At 54.8% G+C, this 13,760-nt stretch overlaps 4 non-coding genes across 4 annotated transcripts; all 4 read left to right on the forward strand.

Annotated features, from left to right (window-relative positions):
* Positions 1–401: 401 nt before the first annotated feature.
* Positions 402–473, forward strand: Trnaq-cug (transfer RNA glutamine (anticodon CUG)). The gene has a single exon. It is a non-coding gene; the product is annotated as a tRNA-Gln (tRNA).
* A 338-nt stretch (positions 474–811) lies between these two features.
* Trnat-agu (transfer RNA threonine (anticodon AGU)) lies at positions 812–885 on the forward strand. Its single transcript has one exon. It is a non-coding gene; the product is annotated as a tRNA-Thr (tRNA).
* A 6,194-nt stretch (positions 886–7,079) lies between these two features.
* Positions 7,080–7,152, forward strand: Trnak-cuu (transfer RNA lysine (anticodon CUU)). Its single transcript has one exon. It is a non-coding gene; the product is annotated as a tRNA-Lys (tRNA).
* A 6,309-nt stretch (positions 7,153–13,461) lies between these two features.
* Trnak-cuu (transfer RNA lysine (anticodon CUU)) lies at positions 13,462–13,534 on the forward strand. The gene has a single exon. It is a non-coding gene; the product is annotated as a tRNA-Lys (tRNA).
* Positions 13,535–13,760: the final 226 nt, after the last annotated feature.

The raw sequence follows: 13,760 nt of genomic DNA on the forward strand, positions 1-13,760 counted from the left end.
GCAGTACGAAACCTGCTGAATGTTGCTGTTGACCATTTTTGCTTGGAGATGCTCTTGAGCTAGAAACACACACAACAAGACCGGTGTCAACTAGCGTAATGGTCGGCAGAGTGCCGTCACAGCGAGTTTTGACTGGCACTTGCACATCTAAAACAACGTCGGAAAGTAACTCGTTGGGCTTTTGAGTCACATAATGTATATGTGTTAATTTTCACGCCACTAGCTCTGAATGTTGTCATGCAATTCCTTTACCTCTCAGAAATGATTATGAAATAAAAGTGAAGTACGTGACGAGTGTGACGTTAGGAAAACATTAGGCAGCATGGAGAGATTCTGTATGGGACCACCCAACCCAAACGAGTACTGTGTGACGTGCTACCCGGCACATATTCAATGAGGTTGCCGGCTAGCTCAGTCGGTAGAGCATGAGACTCTGAATCTCAAGGTCTTGGGTTCGAGCCCCACGCTGGGCGGAACGGAATTTTGTTCCGCTGCAGATGTAAATTTCCGTTTTTCTGATTAACGTGATGTAATGGAAATAACAACTTTAAACTTTGCCTTCGTCTCTGTCAGTCACAAGGAAACTGTATTTGAAGGTGAAGGTGATTTTGTAGACATGTGTGAAAGACATGTTCTGAAATGCAAGTGGTGGTGTTTGGAGAGAACATCGGTTAAGTGTCAGATGTGCAGCCAAGCAGTAATGGGTCGCCATAGATGCAAATATTAGTCGGTAATATGAAGTGTTGTCAGGTGAAGTTTGATGATCCAGACGACCGTAAGGACGAAGTACGCAATGTTACCGCTAGGCCGCGCCTCTTTAGCTCAGTGGTAGAGCACTGGTCTAGTAAACCAGAGACCGTGAGTTCCATTCTCACAGGAGGAACACGAATTTTGGAAGTACGTTGCGCGTCATGGCCGTATAGCAAACAGTTTCTGTGATGACGAACAATTAGCGACAGGTATTTTATTAAGAATTACTCTCAGATGTGATTAAGGCGAATGGCGCAGATAAAGCAATTGCCAAAGCGGTACACCATACCCACATCTTCGGCGGAACTCGAGAGAGTTGCGCCCTTCGAGATTTGATTTTTCGCAATCGTCGAAGCGATAGGTTTAGCAGCAGCAGCAGCAGCAGCAGTAGTACTTCCAGTAGCGGTTCCCGTCGCAGGTCCAGCGGATCCAGCAGTTCCAACAGTTCCGGCAGCGCAGGCACCAGTGTCAGCAGCACCAGCCGCCGCCCCCGCAGCGCGACTCCTGTCGCCGGTGCAGCCCTTCCTGCTCGCCGTTCTCGTCGCCGGCTGACGCAGTCTGCCCCGTTCGTCGTCATCGCCGCCGCCTCCGCCAGCCCGCCGCCGAGCCCGTCCTCCTCCGCCGCCACAGCAGCAGGGCGGGGCCCGGACCCCGCTCCCAGCCGTCGCAGCAGCAGCCGCCGCCGCCGCCTTCGCCTTCCTGGACTTGTGCAGTGTAGTGTAGTGTTCGTCTTGCTCTTCGTCTTCGTTGTCCGTCATCCTTAGTGTTTCTTTTTCCCTCATCCCGTTCAGTTGTTTCATATCACCATGACCACCCCTACCACAACCGCAACTATCACAGCCATAACTTACAACTCCCCCTCAGCAGCTGCCTCCACCATTACTTGGTGTGCTTAAACGCACCCCGCCCCCTACATCCCACCCCTCCTAACCCTTCCCTCCCCAGCTCCCTTTGTCGCTCCTTCTCCCCCAGCCACCTCACCTGACCCCTTCCCTCCACTCCCCCACGCCACTTAATCCGCTCATGCAGCCCCCGCCAGGGTTGTGGCGTGGAGAGCCACCACCCATGCCGCACCTTCACCAGCACCAGCACCAGCACCTGCACCCGCACCTGCATCATCCGCAGCACCGGCCCCAGCACCACTGCCGGGATCTGCCTCCTCCCACCATCTCCCGGTTGCTCCTGTACCCCGCCCCTCTTCCCATCCTGTAAAACGTCCAAGTGGCACCCCTGCCTACTCCACTCCCAAGAAATCACAGCCACTTCCTCCTCCTCCCCCCAAAGATGCCATGGATGTCTCCCCGCCCGCCCCTTCTACCTCTTCCTCTACCACCCCCTCCTACAGATACCTCCTGTCCCATCCGGATCCCTCTCTCCTAGAGTCCCGCAACCTCACCTTGCTCCTCCGCCAACACTTTCCTGGCGCCACTATCTCCCTTCTCACCCCCCGTAGGGCCTCCGTCCTTATCACCTCCTCAAGCCACACCCTCCACACCGACATCCTATCCCGCATCCCCATTACCCGCTTTGGCCCCAATGCCTCTCTCGCACCTGCTCCTTCCCCTTCCTCCTCCTGTCAACACCATCCCCCGAGTCGCCCGCCAACCCTCACCGCCGTGTTCACTCTGCTTAGTCCGACGATCACGGAGGAGGAGGTGTTGGCGGAGCTTAAGGCGCATCCCTACCTCGATGTCCGTTCCGTTCGCCGGATCCACAACCCTGCCGGCCCCACCCGCCTTATGCAGGTTTTTCCTGAGCACGCTCCTTCGATCGACCTTCTCCTAAAAATGTAATTCAGACTGCCTCGTCCCACCTTATGGTGTACCTTTTTTTTTCTTTATTGTTATTTTATACCTACACATAGGTAGGCCAGCGGCGGTGTAACTAAGCCGCTCTTCGGCCACAGACATGAACAGTGTACAAGCAGTAAGAGATACAAAGAGACATGGAGGTTAAAAAATAGTAGACAAACAGAGTAAAATAACAGAAGCCGTTCACTGTGGAGCAGTCAAGTTAAAGGCGATTCACACTGCACATAACGGAGAGATACAAAGTAGCACACGTGAACGATAGAGCACGGAACAAGAGACACGGAAGCACTAACAGGACGACAAAACAAATAAGCACTGCGGCGACAATCTCGGGCGGTTGGTGATGCACTTGTCACATGAGTAAGGCCGGGGACCTGCCAGAGGGAAGGGGCGAGGGTAGGAGGGAGTTGGGGAGGGGTTGATGCCAATGGGGAAGGATGGGATAGGGAGGGGTGGTGTGTGGAAGCCCAGGGTGAGGAGGAGGGGAGGACAGGAGGCAGGGAGTGAAGGGAGAGAGGGTGCCCACAGGATAAGGAGAGGAGAGGGAAGACAAGGCTCAAAGTTGGTAGGAAGGGTAGATGGAGGGGAGGAGGGCATCATCCGGGAGAGGGAGTTGGCGGAAGCCACCTTGGGAGAGGGTGTGGAGAGTGTGAAGATGGAGAGCAGGTGGGATACAGGAGTACAGGAGCGGCAGTGGGTTGGGGTGGGAGAGGATGGGAGAGACAAGCGGGTGCGGAGGATCAAGCTTGCGGGAGGTGTAGAGGATCCATATCCGTTCAAGGAAAAGGAGGAGGTGTGGGAAGGGGATGAGGTCATAGAGGATCCGCGTGGGGGAAGGGAGGCGGATGCGATAGGCGAGGCGGAGTGCATGGCGTTCAAGGATTTGAAGGGATTGGTAAAAGGTAGGAGGGCGGAGATCCAGGCGGGATGGGCATAACAAAGGATAGGACGGATGAGGGATTTATAGGTGTGGAGGACGGTGGACGGGTCCAGACCCCATGTGCGGCCAGAGAGGAGCGTGAGGAGGCCGAGTCGGGAGGGTGCCTTGGCTTGGAGTGTCCGGAGATGAGGGGTCCAGGAGAGGCAACGATCAAGGGTGACGCCAAGGTACTTGAGGGTGGGGGTGAGGTTAATAGGACGGCCATAAATGGTGAGGTAGAAATCAAGGAGACGGAAGGAAGGGGTGGTTTTGCCGACGATGATTGCCTGGGTCTTGAAAGGAATGACCTTGAGCAACCACTGGTTATACCAAGAGGTGAACTGGTCAAGATGGGATTGGAGAAGGTGCTGGGAGCGTTGCAGCGTGGGGGCGAGGGCAAGGAAGGCGGTGTCATCGGCGTACTGGAGAAGGTGTAGGGGGGGTGCAGGAGGCGGCATGTCCGCCGTATAAATAAGGTAAAGAAGAGGGGAAAGGTTGTAGCCTTGAGGCACACCGGCGGAGGGGTAGAAGGTGGAGGAATCCGTGTTGTAGATGGTGACATAGGAAGGACGGTGGGAAATGAAGGAGGCGACCAGACGGACGTAGTTTATAGGAATGGCAAAGGTTTCGAGCTTGAAGAGGTGACCAGAATGCCATACACGGTCATATGCGCGTTCAAGGTCAAGGGAGAGGAATATGGCAGAGCGACGGGAGTTGAGTTGTTCTGAGAGGAGGTGAGTGAGGTGAAGGAGAAGGTCATCGGCAGAGAAGGATGGCCGGAAGCCACATTGGGTGGAGGGAAGGAAGCGGTGCTGGTGGCGGTGCTGGTGGATGCGGCGAGTAAGAATGGATTCCAGGACCTTGCTGAAGACCGAGGTAAGGCTTATAGGACGGTAGGAGGAGACAGCGGAAGGTGGTTTATCAGGTTTGAGGAACATCAGGATCTGGGAGGTTTTCCACAGGTCGGGGTAGAAGCCGGTGGACAAGACCAAATTGTACAGTCTAGCCAGATTGGAGAGGAAGGAGGCGGGAGCTTCACGGAGGTGACGGTAAGTAACACTGTCGTGACCAGGAGCGGTGTTGCGTTTGGTGCGGAGTATAGCTAGGATGTCTTGAGTAGTGATAGGGGTATTGAGTTTGGTGTGTGTAATGTTGTCCAAGTATTGGAAGCCAGAAGCGAGTGGAGGGACAGAGGTGTCAGTTCGATCGCGGACATCGGGGCAGAGGGAATAATCGAACTGGGGATCGTCAGGGACGGTAAAGATATCCGTGAGGTAGGAGGCAAAATGGTTGGCCTTACTAAGGTTGTCAGGAAAGGGACGGTCATTATGGAGGAGAGGATAGTAAGGGGGGGGGGGGGTTTAGATCCGGTAAGGCGGCGGAAGGCAGACCAGTACTTGGACGAGTTAAGAGGTAGGGTAGCATTAAGACGGGTGCATGTCTGTCGCCAGTCCCGGCGTTTCTTAGTCACGAGCAAGTTCCGGATGTGTCTCTGGAGTTGCCGGTGGCGTCGTAGTGTGTCCCGGTCACGCGTGTGAAGGAAGGCACGGTAAAGACGACGGGATTCTCGAAGGATGAGAACGGCCTGTGGGGGTAAAGTGGGACGGTGTGGGTGGATAACGATGGTAGGGATGTGGGCCTCCACGGCCTCAGACACAGTCTGCTGGAGAAAGGACGTGGCATGGGTGATGTCATCCGGTTGGTGGTAGGTGAGGGGGTGGCTATCGACTCGGGCAGTAAGGGTATCCCAGTAGGCATTCCAGTCGGCACAGGAGTAATCATGGACATACCTGGGAAGTGGGTCAAGGCGAGGGTCGGGATGGGGGCGACGACCGTCAGATTTGGTAAGGAGGACAGGGAGATGGTCACTACCAATAGGATCAAGGACGTCCACCGCTAAGCGGCCAAGGAGGTTGGGGGAGGCCAGGACAACATCGGGAGTGGTATTGGATTCAGGGCGGGTGTGTTGGGGAAGAGGAAGGTCATCTCCTTGGAGGGTGGCGAGGAACCGATGCCACCGCTGTAGCTGGGCAGCGGAGCGACTATGGATGTTAAGGTCGGCGGCAATCATGTAGGAGGAGAAGGTACGGTCGATGTAGGAAAGGAAGTCGAAAGGAATAGGGGCAGTGGAGCGGATATAAATGGTGCCACAGGTAATGGTGAGGCCGGGGAAGAAGAAGCTGAGGATCAGATGTTCTGTGGGGTCAGGAAGGAGGGTTTGGAGCCGAACAGGGATCTGGCGGTGGTGGCCAATGGCGACTCGACCACGCGCTATTGGGAGGGGATTGTCGGAGTGATGAAGGAGGTAGGGGGAGGTGTGGACGACGATGTGGGGCTGGAGAAGAGTTTCGTTCAGGAGGAAGGCATCAACGCGGTGGGTCGTGAGTGTATGCAGAAGGAGGTTCTTGTTGACAGGAAGGGAGCGGAAAGTATTGAACATGATACGGTGCTGTCGCGCCATGATGGGAATTTAGACAAGGGTGTCAAGACGGGAGAAGGTGAAGTGGGCCTGGTTATGGGAGTAGGTGGCATAGGTATTGAGATGGAACACGGAGCGTGCGGCGAGGGATATCTGCTGGAGGGTGTGGGGGCGCTGAAAAGGATGGACGTTTTGGAGGACAATGGTGACAAAGCGGATGATGTCCTCGGCAGTGGGGGGGGGGGGGGGGGACGAATGGAGTTACCAGGGGGGGTAGGGTCATCCAGAGGGCGGACAGGGACGGTGAGTTCAGCAGTGGAAGGGGCTGGTCGAGCCTTGCATTTCTGGGAGTATGTGGGGTGAGGGAGGTTACAGGTGTTGCAGGATGGAGGGGACTGAAGATTGTGGCACTGCCGGAGGAAGTGCGCTTGCTTGCAGTGCGGGCAGACAGGGGCCTCGGGGCACTAAGATGTTGGGTGTGCATTATAGCGCAGGCACCTCTGGCATCGGATGGACTGGGGAGGGGAGCGGGAAGGGTCGAGAACGAATTTGTGGGAAAGAGCAAGGGGCAGCGGCTGTGTAGAACGAAAACACAATTCCACAGGGGTGTGAGCGTTTCGAGATGAGTCGTATACAAGTTATAGTTGGTCGTCTGTGACCGTGTGCCCTAATGGATAAGGCGTCGGACTTCGGACCAGAAGATTACAGGTTCGAATGCTGTCACGCTCGTGTTGTTCCAGTTCTGATTAAGAAACATACCGTTTTAATGTAGCAATTGAGCAGTACAAAACCGTCTGAATGTTGCTGTTGACCATTTTCTGCTTGGAGATGCTCTTGAGCTTGAAACACACACAACAAGACCGGTGTTAACTAGCGAAATGGTCGGCAGAGTGCCGACACAGCGAGATTTGACTGGCACTTGCACATCTACAACAGCGTCGGAAAGTAACACGTTCGGCTTTTGAATCACATCAAGTATGTGTGTTAATTTTGACGCCACTAGCTCTGCAGGTTGTCATGCAATTCCTTTACCACTCAGAAAAGATCATGAAATAAAAGTGAAGTACGTGACAAGTGTGACGTTAGGAAAACATTAGACGGCGTGGAGAGATTCTGTATGGGACTACCCAACCCAAACGATTACCATTTGAGTTGCTACCCGGGAGGTACTCACCGAGGTAGCCGGCTAGCTCATTGGGTAGAGCATGAGACTCTTAATCCCAGGGTCGTGGGTTCGAGCCCCACGCTGGGCGGAACGGAATTTTGTTCCGATGCAGATGTAAATTACCGTTGTTCTGTTTAACGTGATGTATTGGAAATAGCAACTTTAAACTTTGCCTACGTCTCTGTCAGTCGCACGGAAACTGTATTAGAAGGTGAAGGGGATTTTGTAGACATGTGTGTAAGACATGTTCTGAAATGCAAGTGGTGTTGTTTGGAGAGAACATCTGTAACGTATCAGATGTGTAGCCAAGCAGTAATGGGTCGCCATAGCTGCAAATATTAGTCGGTAATATGAAGTGTTGTCAGCTGAAGTCTGATGATCCAGACAACCGTAAGGACGAAGTACTCAAAAGTACTGCTAGGCCGCGCCTCTTTAGCTCAGCGGTAGAGCACTGGTCTAGTAAACCAGGGGTTGTGGGTTCCATCCTCACAGCAGGAAGACGAATTTTGGAAATCAGTTGCGTGTCGTGGCCGTATAGCAAACAGTATCTGTGATGACGAACTATTAGCGACAGGCGTTTTATTAAGAATTGCTCTCCGATGTGATTAAGGCGAATGGCACCAGTGTCAGCAGCATCAGCAGCAGCTGCCGCCCCCGCAGCGCGACTCCTGTCGCCGGTGCAGCCCTTCCTGCTCGTCGTTCTCGTCGCCGGCTGACGCAGTCTGCCCCGTTCGTCATCATCGCCGCCGCCTCCGCCGCCGAGCCCGTCCTCCTCCGCCGCCGCAGCAGCAGGGCGGGGCCCCGAACCCCGCTCCCCGCCGTCGCAGCAGCAGCCGCCGCCGCCGTCTTTCACCTTCCTGGACTTGTGCAGTGTAGGGTAGTGTCCGTCTTCATCTTCGTCTTCGTTGTCTGTCATCCTTAGTGTTTCTTTTTCCCTCATCCCGTTCAGTTGTTTCATTTCACCATGACCACCCCTACCACCACCGCCACTATCACAGCCATAACTTACACCTCCCCCTCAGCAGCTGCCATAACCATTACTTGGTGTTCTCAAACGCCCCCCGCCCCCTACATCCCACCCCTCCTCACCCTTCCCTCCCCAGCTCCCTTTGTCGCTTCTTCTCCCCCAGCCACCTCACCTGACCCCTTCCCTCCACTCCCCCACGCCACTTAATCCGCTCATGCAGCCCCCGCCAGGGTTGTGGTGCGGAGAGCCACCACCCATGCCGCACCTTCACCAGCACCAGCACCAGCACCTGCGCCCGCACCTGCATCATCTGCAGCACCAGCCCCAGCACCACTGCCCGGATCTGCCTTCTCCCACCATCTCCCGGTTGCTCCTGTACCCCGCCCCTCTTCCCATCCTGTAAAACGTCCAAGTGGCACCCCCGCCTACTCCACTCCCAAGAAATCACAGCCACTTCCCCCTCCTCCCCCCAAAGATGCCATGGATGTCTCCCCGCCCGCCCCTTCTACCGCTTCCTCTACCACCCCCTCCTACAGATACCTCCTTTCCCATCCGGATCCCTCTCTCCTGGAGGCCCGCAACCTCACCTTGCTCCTCTGCCAACACTATCCTGGCGCCCCTATCTCCCTTCTCACCCCCCGTAGGGACTCAGTCCTTATCACCTCCTCTAGCCCCACATTCCACAACGACATCCTAACCCGCATCCCCATTACCCGCTTCAGCCCCAATGCCTCTCTCGCCCCTGCACTTTCCCCTTCCTCCTCCCGTCAACACCACCGCCATGATCACTCGGCTTAGTCCGACGATCACGGTGGAGGAGGTGTTGGCAGAGCTTAAGGCGAATCCCTACCTCGATGTTCGTGCTGTTCGCCGGATCCACAAACCTGCCGGCCCCACCCGCCTTCTGCGGGTTTTTTCTGAGCACGCTCCTTCGATCGACCTTCTACTAAAGGAGGGTGCCCTCCTCTTCAACTGCCGCTACAAGGTCGACCCTTCCCGCTCCCCTCCCCAGTCCATCCGATGCCAGAGGTGCCTGTGCTATAATGCACACCCAACATCAGAGTGCCGTGAGGCCCCTCTCTACCTGCACTGCAAGCAAGCGCACTTCCTCCGGCAGTGCCCCAACCTTCAGTCCCCTCCATCCTGCAACACCTGTAACCTCCCTCACCCCACATACTCCCAGAAATGAAAGGCTTGACCAGCCCCTTCCACTCCTGAACTCACCATCCCTGTCCGCCCTCTGGATGACCCTACCAGCCCTGGTCACTCCCTTCGTCCCCCCCCCCCCTCTGCCGAGGACATCATTCGCTTTGTCACCATTGTCCTCCAAAACGTCCATCCTTTCCAGCGCCCCTACACCCTCCAGCAGATATCCCTCGCCGCACGCTCCGTGTTCCATCTCAATACCTATGCCACCTACTCCCATAACCAGGCCCACTTCACCTTCTCCCGTCTTGACACCCTTGTCTAAATTCCCATCATGGCGCGACAGCACTGTATCTTGTTCAATACTTTCTGCTCCCTTCCTGTCAACAAGAACCTCTTTCTGCATACACTCTCGACCCACCGCGTGGATGCCTTCCTTCTGAACGAAACCCTTCTCCAGCCCCACATCGCCGTCCACACCTCCCCCTACCTCCTTCATCGCTCCGACAATCCCCTCCCAATAGCGCGTAGTGGAGTCGCCATTGGCCACCACCGCCAGATCCCTGTTCGGCTCCAAACCCCTCCTTCCTGACACCACAGAACATCTGATCCTCAGCCTCTTCTTCCCCGGCCTCACCATTACCTGTGTCACCATTTATGTCCGCTCCACTGCCCCTATTCCTTTCGACTTCCTTTCCCACATCGACCGTACCTTCTCCCCCGCTGCCCAGCTACAGCGGTGGCATCGGTTCCTCCCACCCTCCAAGGAGATGAACTTCCTCTTCCCCAACACACCCGCCCTGAATCCAATACCACTCCCGATGTTGTCCTGGCCTCCCCCAACCTCCTTGGCCGCTTAGCGGTGGACGTCCTTGATCCCATTGGCAGTGACCATCTCCCTGTCCTCCTTACCATATCTGACGGTCGTCGCCCCCGTCCCGACCCTCGCCTGGACCCACCCCCCAGGTATGTCCATAATTACTCCCGTGCCGACTGGAATGCCTACTGGGATACCCTTACTGCCCGAGTCGATAGCCACCCCCTCACCTACCACCAACCGGATGACATCACCCATGCCGCGTCCTTTCTCCAGCAGACCTTGTCTGAGGCCGTGGAGGCCCACATCCCTACCCTCGCTATCCACCCGCACCATCCCACTTTACCCCCACAGGCCGTTCTCCTCCTTCGAGAATCCCGTCGTCTTTACCGTGCCTTCCTTCACACGCGTGACCGGGACACACTACGAAGCCACCGGAAACTCCAGAGACACATCCGGAACTTGCTCGCGGCTAAGAAACGCCGAGACTGGCGACAGACATGCACCCGTCTTAATGCTACCCTACCTCTTAACTCGTCCAAGCACTAGTCTGCCTTCCGCCGCCTTACCGGATCTAAACCCCCCCCTTACTATCCTCTCCTCCATAATGACCGTCCCTTTCCTGACAACCGTAGTAAGGCCAACCATTTTGCCTCATACCTCACGGATATCTTTACCGTCCCTGACGATCCCCAGTTCGATTATTCCCTCTTCCCCGATGTCCGCGATCGAACTGACACCTCTGTCCCTCCACTCGCTCCTGGCTTCCAATACTTGGACAACTTTACACACACCAAACTCAATGCCCCTATCACTACTCATGACATCCTAGCTATACTCCGCACCAAACGCAACACCGCTCCTGGTCGCGACCGTGTTACTTACCGTCACCTCCGTGAAGCTCCCGCCTCCTTCCTCTCCACCCTGGCCAGACTCTACAATGTGGTCTTGTCCACCGGCTTCTACCCCGACCTGTGGAAAACCTCCCGGATCCTGATGTTCCTCAAACCTGATTAACCACCTTCCGCTGTCCCCTCCTACTGTCCTGTAAGCCTTACCTCGGTCTTCGACTCCTTCATTTCCCACCGTCCTTCCTATGTCACCATCCACAACACGGATTCCTCCACCTTCTACCCCTCCGCTGGTGTGCCCCAAGGCTCTGTCCTTTCCCCTCTTCTTTACCTTCTTTATACGGCGGACATGCGTTTGCCTGCACCCCCCTTACACCTTCTCCAGTACGCCGATGACACCGCCTTCCTAGACCTCGCCCCCACCCTGCAACACTCCCAGCACCTTTTCCAATCCCATCTTGACTGGTTCACCTTTTGGTGTAACCAGTGGTTGCTCAAGGTCAATACTTTCAAGACCCAGGCAATCATCAAAGGCAAAACCTGCCCTTCCTTCCGGCTCGTTGATTTCTATCTTACCATTTATGGCCGTCCTATTAACCTCACCCCCACCCTCAAGTATCTTGGCGTCACCCTTGATCGTCGCCTCTCCTGGACCCCTCATCTCCAGACAATCCAAGCCAAGGCACGCTCCCGACTCCGCCTCCTCAAGCTCCTCTCTGGCCGCACATGGGGTCTGGACCCGTCCTCCGTCCTCCACATCTATAAATCCCTCATCCGTCCTATCCTTTGTTATGCCCATCCCGCCTGGATCTCCGCCCCTCCTACCTTTTACCAATCCCTTCAAATCCTTGAACGCCATGCACTCCGTCTCGCCTATCGCATCCGCCTCCCTTCCCCCACGCTGATCCTCTATGACCTCATCCCCTTCCCACACCTCCTCCTTTTCCTCGAATGGATACGGATCCTCTACTCCTCCCGCAAGCTTGATCCTCCCCACCCGCTTGTCTCTCCCATCCTCTCCCACCCCCACCCACTGCCGCACCTGTACTCCTGTATCCCACCTGCTCTCCATCTTCACACTCTCCACACCCTCTCCCAAGGTGGCTTCCGCCAACTCCCTCTCCCGGATGATGCCCTCCTCCCCTCCATCTACCCCTCCTACCAACTTTGAGCCTTGCCTTCCCTCTCCTCTCCTTACCCTGTTAGCGCCCTCTCTCCCTTCTCTCCCTACCTCCTTCCCTCCCCTCCCCCTCTCCCTGGGCTACCACCCATCACCCCTCCCTCTCCCATCCTCTCCCCATTGGCATCAACCCCTCCCCCATTCACTCCTACCCTCGCCCCTTCCCTCTGGCAGGCCCCGGCATTACTCATGTGACAAGTGCATCACCAACCGCCGGAGATTGTCGCTTCAGTGCTTATGTGTTTTGTCGTCCTGTTAGTGCATCCGTGTCTCTTGTTCCGTGCTCCATCGTTCACGTGTTCTACTTTGTATCTCTCCGTTATGTGCTGTGTGACTCGTTTTTACTTGACTGCTCCACAGTGAACGGCTTCTCTTATTTTACTCTGTTTGTCTACTGTTTTTTAACCTCCATGTCTCATTGTATCTCTTACTGCTTGTACTATGTTCATGTCTGTGGCCGAAGAGCGGCTTAGTTACGCCGCTGCTGGCCTACCTATGTATAGGTATCAAATAACAACTACGGAAAAAAAAAAAAAATTGGTACACATAAAGTGGTACGAGGCAGTCTGAATTACATTTTATAGATGTATTTCTCACATATGTCAGGGCATCTCGCGGTCGTCGTCGTCGTCGCGGTCGTCGTCGTCGTCGTCGTCGTCGCCGAAGCTTCTGCAGAAGTAGCAAATGGCCATCGTAGCAAATGCGGCGAGGGACGCCCTGCCTTCGATTCCGAATGCACAAAGTGTGTGGTCTTGTTTCATAGTCTATATTTGGTCGGTCTCGTAAGAGGTTGGATGTAACGAATGGGTGGGAAAGAGCAAGGAACAGCGGCTGTGTAGAACGAAAACACAAATCCTCAGGGGTGTGAGCGTTTCGAGATGAGTCGTATACAAGTTACACTGGGACGTCAGTGACCGTGTGGCCTAATGGATAAGGCGTCGGACATCGGATCTGAAGATTACAGGTTCGAATGCTGTCACGCTCGTGTTTTTCCAGTTCTGAAAAAGAAACATACCGTTTTAATGTAGCAATTGAGCAGTACGAAACCGTCTGAATGTTGCTGTTGACCATTTTCTGCTTGGAGATGCTCTTGAGCTTGAAACACACACAACAAGACCGGTGTTAACTAGCGAAATGGTCGGCAGAGTGCCGACACAGCGAGATTTGACTGGCACTTGCACATCTACAACAGCGTCGGAAAGTAACACGTTCGGCTTTTGAATCACATCAAGTATGTGTGTTAATTTTGACGCCACTAGCTCTGCAGGTTGTCATGCAATTCCTTTACCACTCAGAAAAGATCATGAAATAAAAGTGAAGTACGTGACAAGTGTGACGTTAGGAAAACATTAGACGGCGTGGAGAGATTCTGTATGGGACTACCCAACCCAAACGATTACCATTTGAGTTGCTACCCGGGAGGTACTCACCGAGGTAGCCGGCTAGCTCATTGGGTAGAGCATGAGACTCTTAATCCCAGGGTCGTGGGTTCGAGCCCCACGCTGGGCGGAACGGAATTTTGTTCCGATGCAGATGTAAATTACCGTTGTTCTGTTTCACGTGATGTATTGGAAATAGCAACTTTAAACTTTGCCTACGTCTCTGTCAGTCGCACGGAAACTGTATTAGAAGGTGAAGGGGATTTTGTAGACATGTGTGTAAGACATGTTCTGAAATGCAAGTGGTGTTGTTTGGAGAGAACATCTGTAACGTATCAGATGTGTAGCCAAGCAGT

The sequence above is a fragment of the Schistocerca gregaria genome, unplaced genomic scaffold (genome assembly GCF_023897955.1).
Source record: "Schistocerca gregaria isolate iqSchGreg1 unplaced genomic scaffold, iqSchGreg1.2 ptg000178l, whole genome shotgun sequence".
NCBI classification, from domain to species: domain Eukaryota; kingdom Metazoa; phylum Arthropoda; class Insecta; order Orthoptera; family Acrididae; genus Schistocerca; species Schistocerca gregaria.